General features: G+C 37.2%; 2 protein-coding genes across 3 annotated transcripts in view; one reads left to right on the top strand and one right to left on the bottom strand.

The window, feature by feature from the left end:
* Window positions 1-23,293, bottom strand: part of LOC310643865 (uncharacterized protein) — a 707,877-nt gene that overhangs the window by 116,753 nt on the left and 567,831 nt on the right. The gene's annotated exons all lie outside the window — the stretch shown is intronic.
* Window positions 1-23,293, top strand: part of HIVEP2 (HIVEP zinc finger 2) — a 140,237-nt gene that overhangs the window by 47,797 nt on the left and 69,147 nt on the right. The window contains exon 2 of the mRNA XM_083368180.1: window positions 9,593-9,807. The gene's annotated coding sequence lies outside the window, so the exon portion shown is untranslated. The remainder of the gene's footprint in view (window positions 1-9,592; window positions 9,808-23,293) is intronic.

The following is a 23,293-nucleotide window of genomic DNA, read 5'->3' as shown; positions in this document are numbered from 1 at the left end:
ACAAAATGTATTTTTCAACAGCTAGCAGACGTGGTTGAGTCACCATGTTATAGAACTTCAAGTGTTGGACTAGGATTAGGGAAGGCCAGTACCCATTTTGAATGACTTTAAGCTAAGTAAATCTCTCAGCCCAACACTATCTCAGTGGATGGTTGTAAGGAAAAATGGAAGAGTAACTGCTACACATCTCACTTTAGGCTCCTGAAGAAAACATGGAATATACATTTATCAAATAAAACTAGACTGCTTGGATTCTTTTAATACCACAGAATATTTACAAACAGGAAGATTGAATATTTGGTACACTTGTAACTTTTGTGGGGGGGTTGGTACCTGTAGATATGCACTGACAGGCTTATTTTAGAAAGGAGGCAGTTGTGAGCAGAAACACAAATCTTGGCTTTCTCCTTCTTTTCTTGAAATATACAGTACATCTGTACTTGGATTCAAAGCACCAAAACCCCATGGTTTTAGCCAAAATAGAACTCAGCAATGCAACCCTTACATAAAGGATATGTTATGTAGAACACAAAAACACAATGTCTATGGACATAAATGTTGAATATTTCAGTACTGCATTTCTAGTTTCCATTCAGAATAAATAAACATCAAAAAATACGATCTTTTTTATGTAGTTTTTATTAATATTTTAAAATTACAATCTTTAGAGCTTAGTAAACAACATGTCTGGGTTCACATATTTAACATTAACTTCTTCAATATAAATCTATTCAGTATTGCACAATCCAGTATTTTTTCTTTGATCTTCCTTTCTTCCCCATTTTTTCCCTTTCCCCCTCATTAAACAATTACAATTCTTAGTACTATTGATGTATACAAAATTAGATATAGACATCTTCATATTTTACTAATATTATAGAAATAACAATAATATCAATATCAAGTTTGGTTTCCCATCAATATTTAAAGTATCTTTGTCAATTATGATTTTTTCAATATTAGTTACATTTATATAGCTAAAAAATTTATTCATACGAATCCTTTTATTTTCAAATTTCCCATACCAAAAGAAGAAAAAGAATGCTATTTTAATTCTAAATCATGTCTTCCATTATAAAAATCTAGTTATATCTAAGGGTCATCTGTTCTTTTAATCATATTCAAACAGGTATATTAAACAGATAGTACCCCCTCTGATAAATCAAATCCTCTATTTTTTTAAGTCTAACTCTTGCGTTCTTTCTTTGCCAAGCAGCTTTCCAGGCCAAGAATTAAAGTAAATTTAATCTCTCAAAGAATTCTTTCTTCTTTCTTTCTTTCTTTCTTTCTTTCTTTCTTTCTTTCTTTCTTTCTTTCTCTCACTCTCTCTCTCTCTCTCTCTCTCTCTTTCCTTCCTTCCTTCCTTCCTTCCTTCCTTCCTTCCTTCCTTCCTTCCTTCCTTCCTTCCTTTTTTTGTGAAAGCTGCTTTCCATGAGAAAGATAATTTAGGTAGAGTATTTTGGGGGAGGAACTCTGCCCATCCATAGACATTAAAATATTATACTATAAAATATTGCTATTAGGATTGGATTATAAAGGCTATATACAAAGACCAGAAAACTAGACGATTTTGTTCCACTCTTACTGAGACTGGTGATTCTAGAGGATTTCTAGGAATGATGCCTCAAGAAAAAACAAATACCTTTCAGAAAGAAATACACTCTATGCTACAGCAAATTCATTAAACAATTCTTGCACATAAAGAGGAGATAAAAAGAAACCATAATGAGACTAAAAATAACCTAGATGATATAAAGGACCAAATCTCCACATCGAAGCTACAACTGGAAAGCTCCCAGACAACAACAACAAAGTATGAACAAATAAACCAGAAATCAGAGGGTGAAGCAGAAGAAATGGACTTAGAGATGGAGGAGATAGGAGAATACGATGCAATCTTTATGCAGTGGTAAGGCAGGAGTTATCATACAACTTCTCTTTTTATTTATTTATTTATTTATTTATTTATTTATTTATTTATTTATTTATTTATTTATTTATTTATTTTATTTGTATACCGCCCTTCTCCCGAAGGACTCAGGGCGGTGAACAGGGCAATACATATTAAAAAACAAGATACAAAAATTAAAAAACGATTAAACAAATGCCCATGAATAAGTTAACACACATTAAAATAGATTAAAACAGATTAATAAAACCAAACCCCATCCCATCAGGCCAGGCCAGCTTGTTCAAAAAGGTAGGTTTTGAGATCGCGCCGGAAGGAGTGGAGGTCAGGCACCATCCGCAGCTCGACCGGAAGACGGTTCCATAAGTCCGGCGCGCCCACAGAGAACGCCCTCCCCCTGGGGGCCACCAGTCAACATTCTTTGACCGGTGGCACCCTGAGGAGGCCCTCTCTGTGGGAGCGTACTGGGTGGAGGGAAGTTGACGCCCAGTACTTTTTGCAGTAAGTAGAGTCCCTGCTTCCATGGATTGCAGGAATTTATGAATTGATAGTTACAAACAGAGAGCCAATTTGATACAGTGGTTCAGGTATCAGGCTAGAAACCAGGAGACATGAGTTTTAGTCCTGCCTTAAACACAAAGCCAATTGAGTTACCTTGGCTTGGGCCAACCACTCTCCCTCCATTCTAGGAAGAAGGCAATCGCAAGTTGCATCTGAAATCTTGTTAAGAAAATTGTTCAGGGATTTGTCTAGGCTGGGGTAGGCAACCTTGGCTCTTTTATGACTTGTGGACTTCAACTCCCAGAATTCCTCAGGAATTCTGGCAATTGAAGTCCACGAGTCATAACAGAGCCAAGGTTGCCTACCCTGGTCTAGGCACTCACTAGGAATTTCACTGACTGAAAGGCATTAAAAAACAAAGCTCTGGGATGGGAAGCTGCAGTCTTAAAGAAGTGATCAAACATTTCCAGAATTATTCACCATTGGCCATGTTGGCTGGGGCTCTGGGAATTTAGCAATGCTGGCTTCATTTAATAAACTGATATTTCAATAGATATAAATGTATATGGTACATATACCCGGAGTGAAATAGTAGTAGTAAGAAAGTACAAAACAAAAAACTGCTGGGATAGTTTGTGATTTTTTTTTAAAAAAAGCTTCCCATCTACAAATAACTTTTTTTGTTCACTTTAAAATTTGCTTAAAGTTATGAGAGAAGGAAGTTTGTAAGAGATAAAATTAAATACTCCGAGGAGGGGAACTGTTCTGCATTACAAGTAGTAAAGTTTATATATTATTTCCAGTGCTGAGCACTAGGTTTGTAGACAAAGGACAAGTCTGGATCCACAATGAAAGGATGTATGGTGTGAGCTAATGTCACAAATCAGTTTTTGTGTAATAATTGAGGCATGAGGATACAAATTGGGAGATGTGAGATCTAGTTATGCCTTGGGTCAATAGTGACTTGAAAGAGCACACACACACAAGCTCAAGCAGTGATGCTAGCAAGGCGGGGTATCCCAGCAAGCAATTTTAATTGCTTTGTATGCCAAAGTCAGAAACAGAAGAGTCATGTTTACCAGAGAAAGCAGAGCTTCTGTTCTTCCATGCAGGCTGAATGGCAGGAGGAAATTCCTATTGTTATAGAGTTATATGTTATCTGATGGCCGTTTTTCTTTTGTCCTGATGTAAAAATGCAAAGCTTTGTGTAGGTCAGTTGAACTGTAATATGGTAGTAGGATTATTACATTGGGTCAGCTTGGACGAAAAGCAGCTCAAGTGAAAGAAAGAGGCTTGCAATTTCAACTGACTATTCAAAAAATACTATAAATAATACCCCATTTTGTGAAGAAGAGATTCTCAGAGTGCAAAATAAGTAACTGCATGATGTCTGTTATATAAGGGCTTCCCAATGCTTTTGTGTTTTACATTTTAATTTTGAGGTGTGCAGAAGTTAATTTATAAAAGGAAATTATCATTGTATAAATTTAATTTAAAATACATACCTAGTAGACTTCAAAGGATTGTGTTTCTTAGACTATGGACACCGTCTCACACACATTCTACCACTGAAGTTTCTTCTAGCTAGATATCATTGAGTGATTTCTTTATATCAAGGAAAAATAAAACTGCCTTCTAATTGTTCTCATCCATGATTCCTCTTCTCATATTACATTAAGAAAATCTGTATCCTGGCCAAAATAAGCATTGGGAGAAAGTAAAATGAAACAGTGGAATAGATAATGTGCATAACACTTTCCTTATTTGCCACATTTTTCTAAATATAAGAGTCGCTTGTTTGTGAGATGTGCCAGTATATACGTTGGTTTAATAAATAAAAATAAATCACCCCTATCCCAAATAAGATTTAATCTCACAAACATTTGGAACTGCGTAAAGAGATAAGTGTCTATCTTGATTAAAAAGAGAACTCTCCCTATACTACTGGTAAGTGTTAGGAAAGAGAAAATATTTGCATGCAAGCTTACCTAATTTTAATTTGCAAACCAGTTCCCAAACTCCACAGTCATCTTTTGAAATGCCCCTTTCTCTGAATTCTGCATAGCAGGTCACCAAAGAAGAAGTATTAGGGAGAAGAAACACATGCAAATACTATTTAGTGTGCAAAATATAGTGTGCTATATCGGTGCACAATCAGTGCAAAATAATTTGCAAAAGCTGCAACGTATTAAGCAAAAATGTTAACCTTTCAAGCAGTGTGCACAAAAATGGATAAAAGTTGTAGTGCAAGCTTTTGTTTAAAAAAATCTCAATCTAGCATGAGAATGAGACAGATTAAAATAAGAATGGCCACATGAGAAATGAGAAACAAAAATGGTCAGATTCAGAGAAATGAGAAACTGATTATGTGCCATCAAGTTGTTTTTTTTGCTCTAACGATTACATTGACAAATTACTGTAAATTCAATCAAAAAATTTTATGGTCCTGAGACTTCCAGGAAATAAATGGCAAACCTTTTAGATGGCTCTAAAAAGTGAAGCAGATGTCACTGGCAGAATGAAGAGCTGGCAAATACTATAGACCAGCTCTTTATAATTCCTCTCCAGACAAGGAGAGGACATGAGATTGCCCACAAATACTCCTGACAGCTGCTTGTCACAAGGAGTTTATAAGACAGCCATTTCAGAGCTAAATTGTTAATTACAATACTGTTCTTGTGTTACTTCTTCAAGGTTATCCCCATATTCTATAAAAACTCATATATTATGCAATATTAGTCTGTACTTTCTTATTTTCAGAATGTGCTAATACTTTCATACTATTTTATAGGATGAACAATGAAAGCATATTCTATAGCAGGGGTGTCAAACACAATTTCATTGAGGGCCGCATCAGCATTACAGTTGCCCTCAGGGTGGGCGTGGCCTACTGGCCAGGGTGGGCGTGGCCTGGGTGGGCGTGGCCTACTGGGTGGGCGTGGCTAGAGTGCGTATGGCCTACTGGGTTGGCGTGGCCAGCTCTACATCGTTCGCATAAAGGGTGCTTACGGGGGCCTGGGCAGGAGTGGGACAGATCTGAGGGTCTTTGGCAGAAGGAGGGTCTCTCGGCCAGGGCCAAGGCAGTGGGGGCTGTTCCCTCACTGTTTCCAGGATGGCTTCTTGGGCCACATGAAACCACTTCGCAGGCTGGATCCGCCCCCGGGCCTTGTGTTTGACATGTCTGTTCTATAGTATCTGATGTTGATAAAAACAAGCAGATCAACAAATCACTCCTATTTTATCACCAGTCAATTCTTGAGGAGAGTCAATTGGTGCAGTAGTTAAGACACCAGGTTAGAAACTAAGAGAATTTGAGTTGCAATGCTGCTTTAACACAAAGTGATCTGGGTAACCTTGGGCGGACATCTGGCAGAAGGAGGACATGACCACCTTTTTATCCTGATGTCTTCTATCTGCCAGGCATAGTCTTAAAATATTGTTCAATTTTGAGTGTTTTTGTTTTTTAAAAAATTTGGACTGTTTTCAGTAGTCATTCAAGACTTTTACTTATTGTGACGTTGTAACTTGTCTGTTTCTTTCCCTTGTCCATCACCAGACTCATCGGCCTAGATTTATGTTGTTTAATTTATTTCTTAATTCCAATATTCGGTTTCAATTCAGCCTCTTCAACTTTATTTTCACTGTAGTCTATAGATCACATCACTTGTCATACATTTCTATGGTGAAATTGGTATAGTGTGTTGGTATCAGCTAAATTATTGTCGGTGTATGTTCCTGAAAATAAAGATTTGTAGGAAAAATATTGTAATTGAAGAACCAGCCTGATTCTGGAAAAAGCAATTTCATATACTTGCAGGCTCAAGTACTTTGTAGTTTTTCGCTGTAATTTTTGTTATGGATGCCATGAGAGTTAAATAGTTAGTGTGTCTTCCTTTCCAATTGTCTGTGTACTCCTTCACCTATTCAGATATCTGGTAATCTTAGCTGTTAGAGGGGAAAAAATAAAGGCAAACTACTTCCAAAAATCTTGCCAAGTAATCTGCAAAAACTTGTCCAGGCAGTTGCCAGGATTTTGATTTGCAAAATCAAATCATAGTTTGATTCCAAAATATTGCAACTCTTCATAAATAATTGGGCCATAACACTGTACATTTCTTCCCTTTTCTTTCATGTTTTAGTTCAAGCGAAATCCATTTACATATGCAAATATAGGTAGTCCTTGACTTACGACCACAATTGAGTGCAACATTTTTGTTGCTAAGTGAGACATTTGCTAAGTGAATTTTGCTCCATTTTATTACATTTCTTCCCACAGTTGTTCACTGCAATTGTTCAATTGGAGCCTTGGTGGAGCAGTGGGCTAATGCCTCCTTAAGTAACACCAGCTGCCTGCAATTAGTGCAGGTTCGAGTCCCACCAGGCTGAAGGTTGACTCAGCCTTCCATCTTTCCGAGGTAGGTAAAATGAGGACCCAGATTGTTGGGGGCAATAAGCTGACTTTGTAATAATGCCGCTTGGGGTGTGTGTGAAAGCCCTAATAAGCAGGCATATACATAGAATGAAGGCTATTGCTAAGCACATTGGTTTGTGCTTCTTAGATTGTAAGCCGCCCTGAGTCTTCGGAGAAGGGCGGGATATAAATGGGATTAAAAAAAATTACTAACACAGTTGTTAAGCATATCTGGCTTTCCCATTGAGTTTGCTTGTCAGAAGGTAGTAAAGGGGATCACATGACCCCAGAACACTGGAACGGTCATAAATGTGAGTCAGTTTCCAAGCATCTGAATTTTGATTACGTGACCAGGGGGATGCTGCAATGGTCATTCGTGTGAAAAGTGGTCATAAGTTACTTTTTCAGTGCTGTTGTAATTTCGAACGGTCACTAACTGAACTTTTGTAAGTCAAGGACTACCTGTACACATAGGAGTTAGCTTGAATAAAATTTATATGTACATATGATATAAAAATAATATTTGTGGTATCTAGTTTTAAAAATACTCAATAGTATACTATTTTGAAATAGTTTTACTGAGTTTCATAGCCATGGGTAAATAGAAAAACTAATTGTAGATAATAATGGCTGAAAATAGTTATATTGACTCACATTTGTAGGACAAGTGTTCATCAATCTTAGTTGTGATGTTTTGAATTGCCTCTGTATGATGCAAAAAAGTCCCTCACACATCAAGTTCAGCTGGCTGCATGCCTTGAATTCTTCTGGGACTAATAGATCTATGCCAATTATAATGCACCAGAAACAAATTTTGCTGTATTTATTAAGATTAATTTAAAATGGACCAAACCTACATAGTTTTTATTATTTTTCTCTTTTTTAATTATTGCAATTTACAAATTGCATTATTTCAAAATTACCAGAGTTCCACCCCTGGAAAGACATCCCCCTTTCTTACCTCATAAGTACTGTCATGATCTTTAAAGTGCTCTGGGAGTTCCTTGATGAATTCCCTAAAGTAAATCCTGGGGGTGCTCTGTGATTAATGAGCCACATTAAAATGGTGTTAATTTTTTTTTTTCATTTGAAGTCATATTGTGCCCAGGAATGACAATGAAAATTCTTGCTGTTGCATTTCTTTCTCTCAGCTCTCTTAAAGTTAGCTTCTGCCATGATCAGCCTGATGAATCACTTGAACTACATGGGCACTGTTATTTATTTATTTATTTATTTATTATTTATTTTTGGGACTTATATGCCACCCTATCTCCCGAAGGACTCAGGGCGGCTTACAACAATAAAAAACAACAATACAAAAATTAAAAAAAAAATTAAATAGCCCCAAAATAAATTAACTACAGTTAAAAATTAAAACATATTTAAAAACCCATCATCAACTGTTATCTCACAATTGCTATTATGCCACACAGAATGTCTTCTGATTAAGAGAAACTGGAACTTGCACCTTTTATCAAGTATATCTGATAATCCTGGTAGGTTTGGAGGGCTCATAAATCACAGGTAAATCTCTACCACCTGATTCAGGTGATGTTAAATCTGTAAATAAAGAAACTCTTTCTTCTTCAAATCATTCTTTTTTTGTGTGCGCAGAAGAAACTATGATTAGAAATACAAGGTGATAAAAGTATAGCAAGGGAGCCTAGCCATTTTGTTACAGCTCTTAATTCTGCAAGATTGAAAAAAAAATCTATAGAATTTTAAGTACCAGCTAATCATATCTAGTATAGATATCAGTACAATCTTGTACAAGCTTTCATCAGTTTATTTTTTTCAAATGTATCATAGAATTTATTTGCCACATTTATTTGGTAGAACTCAAGTGGCACACATAATGCCTTGTCTTCTATTTTTCCCAGAACAACAACAGCGCTGAGAAAGAATGAACCGCCCCCCAAATCACCCAACTGGCTTCCATGCCCAAGGAAAGACTAGAACTCATGGTCTCCTAGTTTATAGTTAGCACCTTAACCGTCATGAGAAAATGGGTTGAAATCAGGCTGATAATATTAGGTTGTAACAAAAGCTGTAATGCTTTGTTGCCATCTAATAGTTAGCTAGATTTTTACAGCCTGAATATGGTAGCCCTGAAAGACATCCTCATCCTAGAATAGTGAACTATAAAACAATGGTTATTTAGATTGGGAGAAAAATAACATTTGCAGTTGTGTGCAATGTGGTGCAAGTTGGTTTACATGTCATCGCTTATATGGGGCCACATGAAGTTTTTCAGGAGAGGAGAGAATGCAATCCATCAGCTGTTGCCATTTACTTTGACAGGTGAACACAGCTGGATGCAAATCAGATAAACTTTATTTTAAAACTAACCATCTGGCAACAACCATTCCTCAGATTTGAAGGCCTCTAATACGCATACATATCTTAATATATATTAAGTGGTAAATCAAACATACTGCTGCTTAGAATTGAATAGACCTCATTGTTTTTGTTCAAATATTATTGGGCTGAGTTTTCAGAGTATCATGTCTCTTCATGGCATCTTTTAGAGTTATGGAACTGTTATGTCAAAATAACATTAATAAGGATAGGTCTTACATCACCTTAACAATGGCTGAGCCATGCTATGATAGAGTTTTAAATTATATATGGGGAAAGGATCATAATATTTTGAACATCCAGTCCTATATTATATATTTCTATTATTGTTAACTCTGTTTTGCTGTATTGCCCTATCTTCATTTCTGTTAAATTTTATTGTTTTAATCTATGATTATTATTATTTTTTTTAGAAAATAAGTTGCTGTTTTCCTGGATACTGGTGAAAATTGCATTGGACAGCAAACACAGAATGCTAATTTGGAGACAGGAAGAGAGAATAAATACCACACTTCTCCCTGAGTCCTGTTTGGGATAAATCAGCTTGATGTCACCAATGAATATTTCTGCAGAGGGCTGTTAAACTAGGGCAAGCAGAACTGCCAGCATTTACACACTGGAGAGAAACGTGAGTGCTTAGCAAAATCTGTGTGCTAAAAATAATTTGCACTTTTATTTATAACAATTTTATCTTAATTGGGAAGAGACAGGTAGAAGTGTGTATCACAGGGCAACAAATGCATCTTATTTTTTTCATCATTAATATCTGGTGGAGATAAATTCAGAGAGAATAGATAGTCTTTGTTGTATAAAATAACTTTCATATAGTTTTAAGGCTATTTCCCTAGAATCTGTACTGGGACTACAACTCCTACAATTCTTGGCTTTTGGCCTTTCTGGTTGGAAATGCTGGAGGTTGAAGACATATCATAGTTTGGGGGCACCAGATATGATGATAGATCATGATCAGTAATTATTGTCTGCTGATTGGTAATTCAACATATTTTTTTAGATAAAAAAGTAAGGCAGAAATTATTTAGAAATAATTAAAAATTGAATTGACTTTATTTTCATAATATCATGCTTTTGTATTAATATAAAGTATATTCTAAAGTTATTCTTGGTACTGATGGAAGAGAATATTTATATACCTCTGGGCTGAACTGTAGGGTCCTTGGTGCTCCTTGAGTTTGGTTGTTTTCTTGCAGACATTTTATTATCAAACTAGGTAACATCATCAGTGCTACAAGGAAATGGGTTTGCTCTCGTTTTATATACCAGTGGCTTGCCCTGTAAGTGTTAGTGGAAGTGGTCTTAGTGGTTCCTTGATTTTAGGCTGTTGTTTATTGTTAGCTTGTTTGACTGTGTTGGTAGTTCATTGATTAGGGAATTGTTTACTTCTTGATCATTAGTTTAGTCTCATCTCTGTTCATCTGGATGTTGATTACTGATGATGTGTGTATGAGTTTTCTGTTTCCTTTTGGGCTTTTTGATTGTTTCCTTGGAATTATATATAAATAATAATGTAGATAGATAATAAAACATATATAAAATATATATAAAATGAGAGCAAACGCCATTGCCTTCTGGTACTAATGTTATCTAGTTCAACAATGTCTGCAAAAAAAAAAAAATCCCAACCAAGCTCAGAAAATAGGAACAACCTCTTTGAGTTTTACATGATTTCAGATTGAGAAATAAAAGTTAAATAAAAAATTTAGCTGCCATTTGCATGTCTAGGGTTGCAAGCTCTCATTCCACCATGAATGGAGAATAAAGTACAATAACAGTTAGATATAAAAATAAATTAAGATATGCCACAAAGACAATTTAAAATTGCGAAGACTAAATTAATACTTTAAAAAGATTTAAAATTCACAGAGAAAAATGCTGCTGTAACATTTTTTTTCCAAATCTCATCCAACTGGTTAGATTTGTTTATTAAAGCAATTCAACAAAGTGCTTGCTAGTTCTTAAAGGAAACAAAAGCATGTAACATCACTCATTATCTTAGCCTATTTGTTTTGAATGTGCCAAGCTCAAACTAGTCCTTTCATGTGTTTTACCCTGAAACAAAAAAAAGCAAGACACGTTCCAACATTTTAATTCTTCAGAGTACGTTTTCTTAGCACCGTGTGATGACTCTTAGTGTAAAATATTGTTCCATTCCATTCCATTCCTTTAAGGAATATTTCTTGGGCTGGAATAACCAGAATATAAGTGTTTTGAAATTGGAGGACATCACTAAATGGCTTTTGGGTGATGGGGGAGTGAGCCAGTAATTTTCTCCCCCCTTCATCTTATGGAAGTCATGTTAATGGACTTGGAAAAAGAACTTGACTGAAGATTATATACAGTAGATGTGGAATCTGAAAACAAAAACTTTCTCCAGTCCTTTGCAGCTACAAACCTATGCTCAGACCACCGCGTGCACAAATGCACACATAAGTCCCTGTGATCAGGTTGCTCTTCCTCCTGATATCTAAAAAGACCAGTTTTGCTAGACAATGGAAAACAAATGATCGTGAAGTAGGTTGCCTTCTCCAGAATGAGTGATAAAGCATTGGGGGAAAATTAAGATGGTGAACGCCTGGAGTTTTGCCTTCATTGTTTTTTTTATGATACTGTTTTTTTCTTGGGATATGTTTATTTGGGGAATAGGTGATTTCAGAGGTGTTGAGTACATAAAAGAACCCTCATGTGAGGTATGTAGGGTTTAGAGAGAGTCTAAACCCCAGTTCAAAGTCCCTCAGTGATATTTGATGTTTCTAGTCCAATATCTTAACTACCAGATCACATGGGCTACCTGTTTCATGGATAAGAAAATTTGACTCTTTAGAGGTATCTCTGAGTTGCATCCCTTGCTTTATTAGGGACATGTAAATGGTTGCAAATATAGATAGTAAAAGTACCTATCATTGAAAACAGCAAATATAATGGGAATAAAATTGCCCCTTTGGCTAGCATCTGTGGTCCAGGTCAATCTGAGGCACAGAAGATTAATGAATCCTCAAGAGGTGTTTCAAAATATACCCCGCTCCTAATAATATGTAATTCATGATTTACGAAATAAAGTTCCAGATTTTTTGCTCAGGCATTCTGTTAAAATAAGGAGAATAAATACTCATTTTCTTTTTTTTCTTCATTTTTTTTTTGCTAAAAGGATATTGCTTTAGAAAGTCAGTTGCTTTTAAGTTGCTTTAATTCATGTACATCCAGTGATTTTTTTGGGGGGGGAAGGGGGGGCTGAGGAAGAGGAGAAGAAAGTGTAAAACATATATATATATATATATATATATATATATATATATATATATATATATATATATATATATATATATATATATATAAACAATTTTAACATGCATGTGGAAATGAAATTAAAAAACTAGTAAATGAAAAATAAACAAGGTAAAAATAAACCTTATTTGTTGCATTTTCCACCCAGCATGTCTTGTTCTTCTGAATGTATGCAATGTGGTATCCAGACATTTATAAATACTTTTAATGTTGTAACTTTTTAAACCAGCTACTTGTAGTTCTGTTTGCTACAGAAACTCAAACTCCAGCATTTCATTTCCCCCTACAAGCAACAAATTGACTTTAGGTCTCTTGTAAGAATATCTAAATGTAGGCTGTTGAATAATCCCTTTGAGGGCCCTGTAACTATTTTTATGCCTGGATATGCGTCATCAGTGGGTATTTTCTCTGGTGACTAGCTTACATCAGTAGGTCTCCTATCATACATTCTATATGATTGATGGGAGTCACTGCTGCTCTTTAGCGTTTTATCCGTGACCTCGAAGAATGGACAACTGGAATTTACAGGCTGTTGCAGTCTTTGGAGTGACTGGAGAGATGGACAGATGGTATTTTTCTGATAAAAATTCAGGTAATGCTGGAGATGCAGTTCGGTGGGGATGTGGTGGGGGGGGGAAGGGAAAGGGTGTTCCTGGTCTTCAAAGCTGTTAATTCCAGCTTGGGGGTTCTCTTTTCTCTGGAAAGGTGCGCTTCCCTAGCCAAAAGGGAAGAAGCTGCAGGCGGATTCCAAGATGCAGTGTGTGTTGCTCGTGTTGTTTCCTAGCGATACACGCTACTGCAATGTGGCAAGAGCAACGTGCCGTGGTTCAGTAAGGCGATCTGTTATTGAAAGATTGCTTGCTGCTTTGCAGCTTGGAAGGGGGTGGTGGGTGGGTGAATGCTGTGGAATGTAAAGCTGAGCAAAGGCAGGCTCTCCTTTTCTTAAGCCAAACAATAAAATAAAATAGAAACCGGAAGGGTGGGGGAGGGGGAGGGAGCGAATTCACTTCAGGTGAAATTGTAAGGTGCGGTGAGTAAGGCAGCAGCTCTTGAACCGGCGGGGGGTGCACCTGCCTCCAGGACCTGCTGGAAACAATTAATTTCCTGATCTCTCTCAAGTCGTTTCTCTGAGGGAAATCAGTAGTGCTCATACAAACACATTACTACTTTAGCCCCCTTCCGTTCCTTTCCTTTGATCGCTTGCCACCTCCCTCCCCACCCTGCTTCCTCCTACCGCATGTGTAAATGAGGCTGCAGTATACTTGTGTGATTTTGGTCGGGACACGTTCTGCGAGGATAGCTGAAAGCAGAGAGCTGGCTGGCTCCGGCCACTTTCCCCTTTCTTTCTCTTCTTCCTTTCTTCCTCCTGTTTACTCCTTTCCACGGAAACGTGATGGCAGTGGATGCCATGCTCAACTCTCTGTGACCTCTGACTTGAGGACTGTCAAGCTCTCTTGCTGGCAGTCAGGCTGACAGGGGAATGGCAATAAGGTGCATAAATACTAGAGGAATGAGGAGCCGAAAATAACCATGCAAATGTTTTGTGGCTGCATGAAGAGACTGCTGGGTATTTGCCTGTGAAGCTGGGTAGTAGAAGGGTCATGGAAGGAGGTTTTTCCTGTTTTCCTCTAGGGGAAATTTCTTCTGGGAATCCTTTGAGTGGGATAACTCTGCCTGTTCAGCCTCGAGGGAGGAGGGAGGGAGGAAGGCAGGCAGGCAGGCAGGCTTATTTTTCTTGATCTGGGATCTCTGAGAGTTGAAATCCCCATATATTTCAGGAAGGCTGATCTGATGTATTCTTTTTCATTATTGCTAAGCCTGAACCTGGGATATCAAAGATATAAATTCTAAAATCTAGTATACATCCAATGGCTTGTCCAAAAATTAACGTAAAAAATAGGTCCTGATCTGGTATTTCATGTATAAAGCTTATGTGTGACTGCACATGTGGGTTTCCTCATAGGCTGTTAAATTATTAGGCCAAGAGGTTTTGCATCAGCTATTGGGAAACCTGACAGATTATTGGTGCTTTGACATTTTCTCTCTGAGGAAGCAGAAATACTAATACTGGATGTTGGAAGATGTTTGGGGTTAACTGAGGTAGGTGTGATTATACTGTCTGGGTTCCCTTCTTCCATTAACACATGATTGCTGGATTTGGGAAACATGTAAAAATGTTTTTATAACGCAGTTCTATTCATCTCTGCCCCAGATAAGCCCCACTGAATTTAATGAGGCTTAATGGCAAGATACATTTGTATGAAGCCTTAGAAAATATAAACATGCAAGTATATTCTTCAATATGTGATAGCTGGTAGAATGAAAAATGTACATGCTTATGCATGGTACTTTATTTCAAGAGCCTTTGATGACTCATGCCAAGTTGGTTATATAATTCACAGCCTGCAAAAGGTTAAATTCAAAATCTTGATGGGATTGAGTCATTTGTTGGGGAAGAAAATCACTAACCTCTTCTGAAGTTTAGTGCTTATGCTTTTTTTCTATGCATTTTTGAAGCATCAGGAAGCATCCAGGTTTTCAAAAAATAAATTTAAAAAAAATTTCAAGATAGTAGAATAGGTGGGTTCTTGTTTGTGTTGTTCAGTATGTTTAAAGTAATGAAGTGGTTTGTCCCAAGGCATTGTTTTGGAGGACATGAAAGAACACATGTAGCACATGTCTACAATTGTTTACATGAAATACATCTTTTCTCAGTATCATGCTGTGGCCATGCCATCTTGGCAAAAGACATAGCTGCTTTAAGGAGTTGGCAGCCAGTGCTAGGTGAACATTACAAATAAGCTTTTTGCCTTTGAATATACAATGTATCCTTCCTTCCTTCCTTCCTTCCTTCCTTCCTTCCTTCCTTCCTTCCTTCCTTCCTTCCTTCCTTCCTTCCTTCCTTCCTTCTGCCTTCCTTCCTTCTGCCTTCCTTCCCTGTTCAGTTTTCCAACTCTGGGTGGCAATGATGATTCTGGGTGATTTGATTATTATTATTACGTAGATATTATTAGATACTACTATATATGAATTAATGCTTTGAATGGTGAAAGGTTTACTTACAGCTGGGAAATAAATACTGGGAACTGAGCTTGTTTGTTCTGTGACCTTGGGAGGGAACCATTATATAGGAAGGGTGCCAGAAAAAGAAAGAAGAATTTCCACTTACTTCAAAGATGCTTGTTATTGCTCTGTCTTTTGTACAGTGTGTGGATTTTGTATATTGTTCTTATAAATAGTTTCAAACTACATCTCCCAGTTATGCTTTCTATGCCCCATTAAACTGTCCAGAATCACTGGTAGTCAGGTGGCATATACATTAATTAATTAATTAATGTGGTTCTGAATGTATATTTTATTTATTTTATTTATTTTAATTCTATTTATATCCCGCCCTTCTCCGAAGACTCAGGGCGGCTTACAAGCTTAGCAGTAGCCTTCATTCTATGTATATGCCTGCTTATTAGGGCTTTCACACACACCCCCAAGCGGCATTATTACAAAGTCAGCTTAATTGCCCCCAACAATCTGGATCCTCATTTTACCTACCTCGGAAGGATGGAAGGCTGAGTCAACCTTGCATTAGATGTTCCTAGTTTACTAAAAATGAATGGTTTTATTGGCAAAAGGGATGGTTATATCTATTTAATGAAATAGTTCTATATTTCAAGTATTTCCTTTCTGAACTGGAAATTAGATGCCTTTATTTTATCTTTTTTTAAAAAGACATATACATGTTTTAAGTGAATACACCCAATAACTTCAGGTATGGCCTGGATGCAGCTGGGATGGTCAAGATGTGTATAGATGAAACGTCTGCCTCTTGTTTAGTCTATCTGCAGTACCAGTTCATCTGTAGCATAAAAAAAGCATTCTGAATGATGGAATGATTTCATATTAGTTCTATTTAGGTAAAAAAAATGAAGCAATAAACAGGATAAGATGCAACCTTTTGACAGCTTCACTTTTTTAAAAAAATAACAACATTAACAATTCTATTCATGTAATCTTAAAATACTGTTAAGTCTCATTGTGTTTGATGAGTAATTTTGCATAGTAGATCAGTACTTTAAAATGCATTTACCATCAGATTCTTTAGAAATACAGGAAGCAAGAAATAAAATTCAGAATTAAGTGTGAACTCTTCATGGTTTCTCATTTTCAGTATCAGTTTTTCATTGCTAAATGTAATATGCAAAAAGATATTTGAAATTATTTTAGCAAAAATGATAATGATATTAAGTTGCTAAGTTTAGCTAGAAAACTATATACTATAATAGAATTCTGGTAGAAAAGTAATGTTTTTAATAAAAGTGACTTTACAACTGCTTGGAAGCTTACAATAATTTACCTAAAATGCTTCATAGCTAAAATTGTTGGTTTCATGTATTCTGCTCATTATTGAAATAAGTAAAGTTAATCATGTGCTATTTATTTTCCGTCTTGGAGCTAAATATCTAATGCCAAACATTTATCAAAAACAGAACAAGCAGTTCATTAAGAGATTTATGTTAAAATAGAATAGAATAGGACAGAACAGAACAGAACAGAAGTAGAGAAGAGTAGAGTGGAATGGAATGGAATGGAATGGAATAGAATAGAATAGCATAGCATGGCATGGCATGGCATGGCATGGCATGGCATGGCATGGCATGGCATGGAATGGAATAGAATAGAATAGAATCTGGAATAAACCTTGGAGGTCTTCTCAAGCAGGAGAACCTATACCATCTCAATATGTTGTTCAACCTACTACTTGATAAGATAGAAAAATCTGGGTTAGATAGCATCACCACCAGATGGATTCGTAGCTGGCTGACAGGCCGTACTCAATGTGTGGTCCTCAATGGAACTGCATCTACATGGAAGGAAGTGTGTAGAGGGGTGCCCCAGGGCTCTGTTCTGGGCCCAGTGCTCTTCAACATCTTTATCAACGATTTGGATGAGGGGATAGATGTGGAACTCATCAAATTTACAGACGACACCAAGCTGGCAGGAATAGCCAATACTCCAGAAGATAGGCTTAAAATACAGGAGGATCTGGATAGACTCGAACACTGGGCGCTGTCTAACAAAATGAAATTCAATGGTGGAAAAAAGTAAGGTTCTACACTTAGGCAGGAAAAATCAAATGCACAGGTATAGTATAGGTGATACCTTGCTCAATAGTAGTAACTGTGAGAGGGATCTCGGAGTCCTAGTAGACAATCACTTCAATATGAGCCAGCAGTGTGCTGCAGCTGCCAAAAAAGCCAACACAGTGCTAGGCTGCATTAACAGAGGGATAGAATCAAGATCACGTGAAGTACTAATACCACTTTACAATGCCTTGGCAAGGCCACAACTGGAATACTGCATCCAGTTTTGGTCACCACGATGTAAAAAAGATGTTGAGACTCTAGAAAGGGTACAGAGAAGGGCAAAAAGATGATTGGGGGACTGGAGGCTAAAACATAGAGGGAACGGTTGCTGGAATTGGGTATGTGTAGTTTAACAAAGAGAAGAGTGAGGGGTGACATGATAGCAGTGTTCCAATATCTCAGGGGCTGCCACAAAGAAGAGGGAGTCAAGCTATTCTCCAAAGCACCTGAAAGCAGGACCAGAAGCAACGGATGGAAACTAGTCAAGGAGAGAAGCAACCTAGAACTAAGGAGAAACTTCCTGACAGTTAGAACAATTAATCAGTGGAACAACCTGCCTCCAGAAGTGGTGAATGCTCCAACACTGAAAGTTTTTAAGAGGAGACTGGACAGCCATTTGCCTGAAATGGTATAAGGTTTCCTGCCTGAGCAGGGGGTGGACTAGATGACCTCCCAGGTCCCTTCCAAATTTTTTTATTATTATTATTATTATTATTATTATTATTATTATTATTATTATTATTATTATTATTATTATTCAATATGTTTAAAAAGATGGCAGTGGCTATATCAATCAGTCAATGAAGCAACTAAATGTATTGAATATGTGTTGATAAGACACTGGTACAGTTGGTTTTCTTGGATGGTACTGTTTATATTTTCCCACAGCGTGTTTCAACTTACAACTTTTCTAGAACATATAGCGAGGCTGTTTTACCCCTGTTTCTTTTCCTGGAATTCTCAGCAGCATTTGATTTGATCATCCATGAATTCTTCTGCAGAATATAGTGAAGGTTGTAGTTAGTTTGGTACAGTGGTTAAGCATTAGGCTAGAAGCTGGGAGTTCATCAGTTCCAATCCTGCCTTAGTTTTGGCCTGTCCCTCTCTCTTAGCCCTAGGTAGCAGACAACGTCCAACCACTTCTGAAATCTTGCCAAGAAAACTACAGGGACTAATTCAGCAGTCTTAATTTGAAAGCATCTCCCCTGAAAAAGTCTGAAAAAGATATTAGGTTGCTTAAAATCTGGTGAATTATATGGCATTGTAAGAATGCTGTATTTACCTGGTCAAAAGTCCAGCTGTCAGGGTTCTGATCAATAAGACCAAGTAAATCAGAACTCCGAGGCAAGAAAGTTCCTCAAAGAACATGTTGATTGGATACATAATATCAGCACGTTCAAAAGTGAAAACAGATATAAACCTTCCCGCCAAGAATCAAAGTAATACAATGTAACAATTCCCACCCCTCTAGTCGTGCTGCCCAATAGAACCCCATGGCAGGCTTTTCTAATTCAACGATCCTCTTCCGTCCCTCCGGCATGGGAATGACCTTAGTTCCCACAAGAGTTGCTCATGCTTAAACTAACAGAAATACCTCCCCCCCCGTCACCTTCTTGAGGCAATCCAAAACGAAAAAAATGGCTGCAGCCAGGTTCACTGCAGAGTTGACACTAGCATCTTTACCGTAGCTCTTATACATAGTTCTTTCTCATACTGAATTTATGCTTGAATTTTGGGTTGCCTACTTCTCTATTCCTAATACGAATACAGAAGTAGATTGACTGTATAGACATTGCCAGCTTGCCTAGTCATTAAGACAGAAAAAGTACAAAGTGCATATGAAGTTCATATGATACAGAACTGCAGATGCTTACACTACTATTTCTCGGTATTGTCTTCATGGGACAAAGCCAAACACATGAAGAAAAAAAAAACCAAAATATTTTGGGCTTACCCTATTTACTGTCCTTTTCAAGTAAACATTGAAAAATTAAAATTTTGATTTTAAGCAACGTTTACTGACCAAAAATCATGTTGCTACTTTAGTTACTAGTACATGTTGCATCGTTTAGTTTGTTCATGAAGTTGTTATACTTGGTATATTCCATATAAAACTTTTGTTTCATACATTTAAAAGTGTGATGAAGTAGGGGCTTGTGCCACATGATCTGAAGTTACTAAAATTATTTACATATATCAAACCTATACTAAATCTAAAAAATCACTTAATATTCTGCATATGGAACTTTTATTTTATTAAACCTTCGACTCCTTCTTCCCGTTCCGTTTTTTTTTGTAGAGTTTAGTGGCCAGAAGGATGCCTTCTTGCAATGAAAGAAACCCATAGATTTACTGTGTTTTCCTGAGCATGAAGTAGAATGCTTTCTCTTTTTAATCTTACATTCTCAGAAATGAATGAGGCCACTCCATAGCCCTACCTATTAGGGCCCAGTCAGGCTGGCAGAACATGAATAAAAGCTCTATAAAACTGATCTGGAGAGACATTACTTCCTTTTTTCTTCACTAGTAAAAATGTCAGTGCCCTTGTGAAATAGCTCTTATTCTTCTCCTCAGGATAATAATTGCAATGATTCTATATTCAAGAAACCTCCATTCACAGTTTTGAGCAGTTGTGTTGGATTGGTAAAGTGACCCACTCTAAGAACATTTCATTGAATCATAGAGTTGAAAGATACCTAAGAGGTGGTGAAGTCAAATTCCCTCCAAACACTGCAGGAGTCACTACACCATCTCCACTAAATGATATTCCAGCCTCTGTATCTCGCACTCACGTAACAGTGAATTACAATGTTTTTGCCAAAAACTGCATTTACTGCATTGGGCAAAAAGGCTCCCTAGTGATCAGTGGGTCCACTTAATAGTCGTGGCATTCACTTAATGGATTCACTATATGCCCATAGTGATTTACTTAACAACTGCCCCTTTGCAGTCATCAAAAAAACTTCCTAACAGTGAGGACAGTCAACCAGTGGAACAGCTTGCTGTTAGAGGTTGTGGGTGCTTCAGCAGTGATGGTTTTTAAGAAGAGATTGGACAGCCACCTGTCTGAAAGGGTGTAGGGTGTCCTGCTTAAGCAGGGGGTTGGACTAGAAGACCTCCAAGGTCCCTTCCAGCTCTATTCTGATTGATCGATCATGATTTATAACTATAATGGGCAGATTCCATTATGGTCATAAGTGGAGGACTACCTGTTAAATCCAAACCCTTTCCAGTGTGACATTTTTCAGATATGCCCACTCAACCAGACTCTTTAATTCCATCTGGGATAATAGCCTTTGAAAGCCTCTTTCAAGTTTATTGGAGAACTGATGGTTGAACTCAGTAGGACATGCATCCAAATAATCATGCATAGAAGCTTCTTTACTCTAAAATAACTTTAATACACTTTCAGGAAAGTGCTGTCAATACTGTACTGTTGTTGATTTTTTTTTAAATTGGAGATATTGAAATGCATTGATAGTCCATCAAAACCACCTTTATTATTTTAATTGGATGCTCTTGACTGAAAGCATGGTCTGATAGCTCTTCTGCCATTACATAGTAATGGCCGAGTAGCTCAGTAGTTGTATTTTTTATTTATATGCAACCTATTCTTTGGAGTATGAAATTTGGCAGGCTTTGAAAATTTTAAATCCAATTCAGTTCAGTTGGAAAAATGCCAGTGATAGTAATATAAGCAGAATATAGACCTAAATCAGAGAGATAACAGTTTTATTTTGATTGCATTCTGGTCCTTACCCATCAAAGTAGTTTTTAAATTTACACTAAATGTCATTGCTGACTAATGACGAGGAATGGTGATTATATTTCTAAGATACAAATGAGGAACTGGTGAAATATACAAAAAAATGCTAAGCAAAATTTGCCAAGATTTTGTATTGATGATGAAGGTACGGTATCTGAAACATTTGGATTCAGAAAATGTATGAGTGGAGATGTCAGCTTTCTGTGTGGAATGAAATTGGTCCAATAAACAAAATTTGGTTGCTTGTAAAAGACTGAATTATTTTTAAGAAATTGTCAAAGTGGAAAAATTTACATTTGGATTTTAATATGGATATTGACTTGAAACAAAGTTGAAACTTTGTCAGTGAACAGAGTACTTTTAATTTACCTTTAGGTTAAACCCAATTTAATAAATAGATCTGATTAAACCTCATGCTGTAGGTCTACCTTTACATCTGACCAATACATAATTAATATATATTAATAATAATAATAATAATAATAATAATAATAATAATAATAATACCTTCAAATCACAAGACATTGGCTTTATTCTTATTCTTCCCCTCTGCAGTTTGAATATAAAGTATAAAAGACTAAAAAGAGATTTTCGTGGACATCCCAGCCTTTGAACTACCCAAGGAACTGAAACAGCAAAGTTTCACTGTTGGGCAAGGTTCCACACCAGTTGCCTTTCTTTCCTCTTGCTTCGCCTCTTTTTAACCTCACACTCCACCTTCTGTAAGGGAAGGCAAAAGACTCACTCACCCTCTCATGAAAGTTGGCCTCCATGTTTATGTGTCTCCTACTGCCACCATCAGCTTCCACACCACATAGTCCGACCCAGCCAATCAAGCTACGCTCTGGCTGTGGTGCTTCGGCGCCTCATGGCTCCTCCTAGAGGAGGCAGACAGTACCGGAGGGGACCCCGCTCGCACCGTACCGCCAGTGGGGCATTTTCAAAAGCAAATGAGGATAGGAAGGGAAACAATAGGTAAAGAACGCAACTCTGGAAAATCCGTCAAAAAAAGGTGCTGGAACTCCGTTCTGGTGCATTCTATGACAAAAAAAGCCCTGGTCATAAGTGTGAAAAATGGTCACAGGTCACTTTTTAGTGCGTTTGTAACTTTGAATAGTCACTAAATGAATTGTTGTAAGTTGAGGACTACTTGTACAGATGCACAATCTGAAGGCCCATGTCTTTATGAAGGCCTATAAAGCCTTAGATATGGGACCTGAAAACTTCTAAAAGTCCTATCAAACTGTAATTTTTAATATGACAAAAGAAATAAAGACTTAAATGTTTGCCTAGAACAGGGGTGTCAAACTGCCGGCCCACGGGCCAGATGCGTCATGCGGAAGCCGTGCCCACTCCATTGCTGGCAATGGCAAAATCATCCCAATACGTTGCGTGATGTCACGTGACGTCGCAAGTTTGACATGTCTGGCCTAGAAGATCAAATGTAAATATTGACTATATTTAATCTGAATTCTTTTTTTCAGGCAATACAGTATTAATGTTTGTTCTGGCCCTGCCCACAGTTTTTGGAGTGTGGCATACTGTTCAAAGGCCAAGCACTGCCCGTTCCAGAGAAAGTTGTGTACCCTTGTTTTGCTTAACCGTCAAGAGTTGGTTTAATTTACTCAACTTGGCTTTTGTAGTGTAGGTATCAGTGCAGTAGAAATAACACAGGGTGGGGTTTTTGCTGTTTGTTTTGCTACCTGTAGGAAGTGTGTGCTTTTTATTCTTCTTGCCTGGCCTGAACTGCAAGACATGAATCCCAGCTGTAGTTTCAGCCAGCGAAGAGGAAGGAATTTGTCTGCAGTACAGTAAAAGGAAGTATTTGCTGTGTTATTGTGGTACATGGCCCCTTGCCATTTTTGATAAAGCATTAAGCGTTATGCACCCAAAGTCTACTGGCCTCT

Source organism: Vipera ursinii (genome assembly GCF_947247035.1).
Source record: "Vipera ursinii genome assembly, chromosome: 1".
NCBI classification, from domain to species: domain Eukaryota; kingdom Metazoa; phylum Chordata; class Lepidosauria; order Squamata; family Viperidae; genus Vipera; species Vipera ursinii.
The sequence above is the reverse complement of the archived record's forward strand: the minus strand, read 5'-3'. Positions and strand labels throughout refer to the sequence as shown.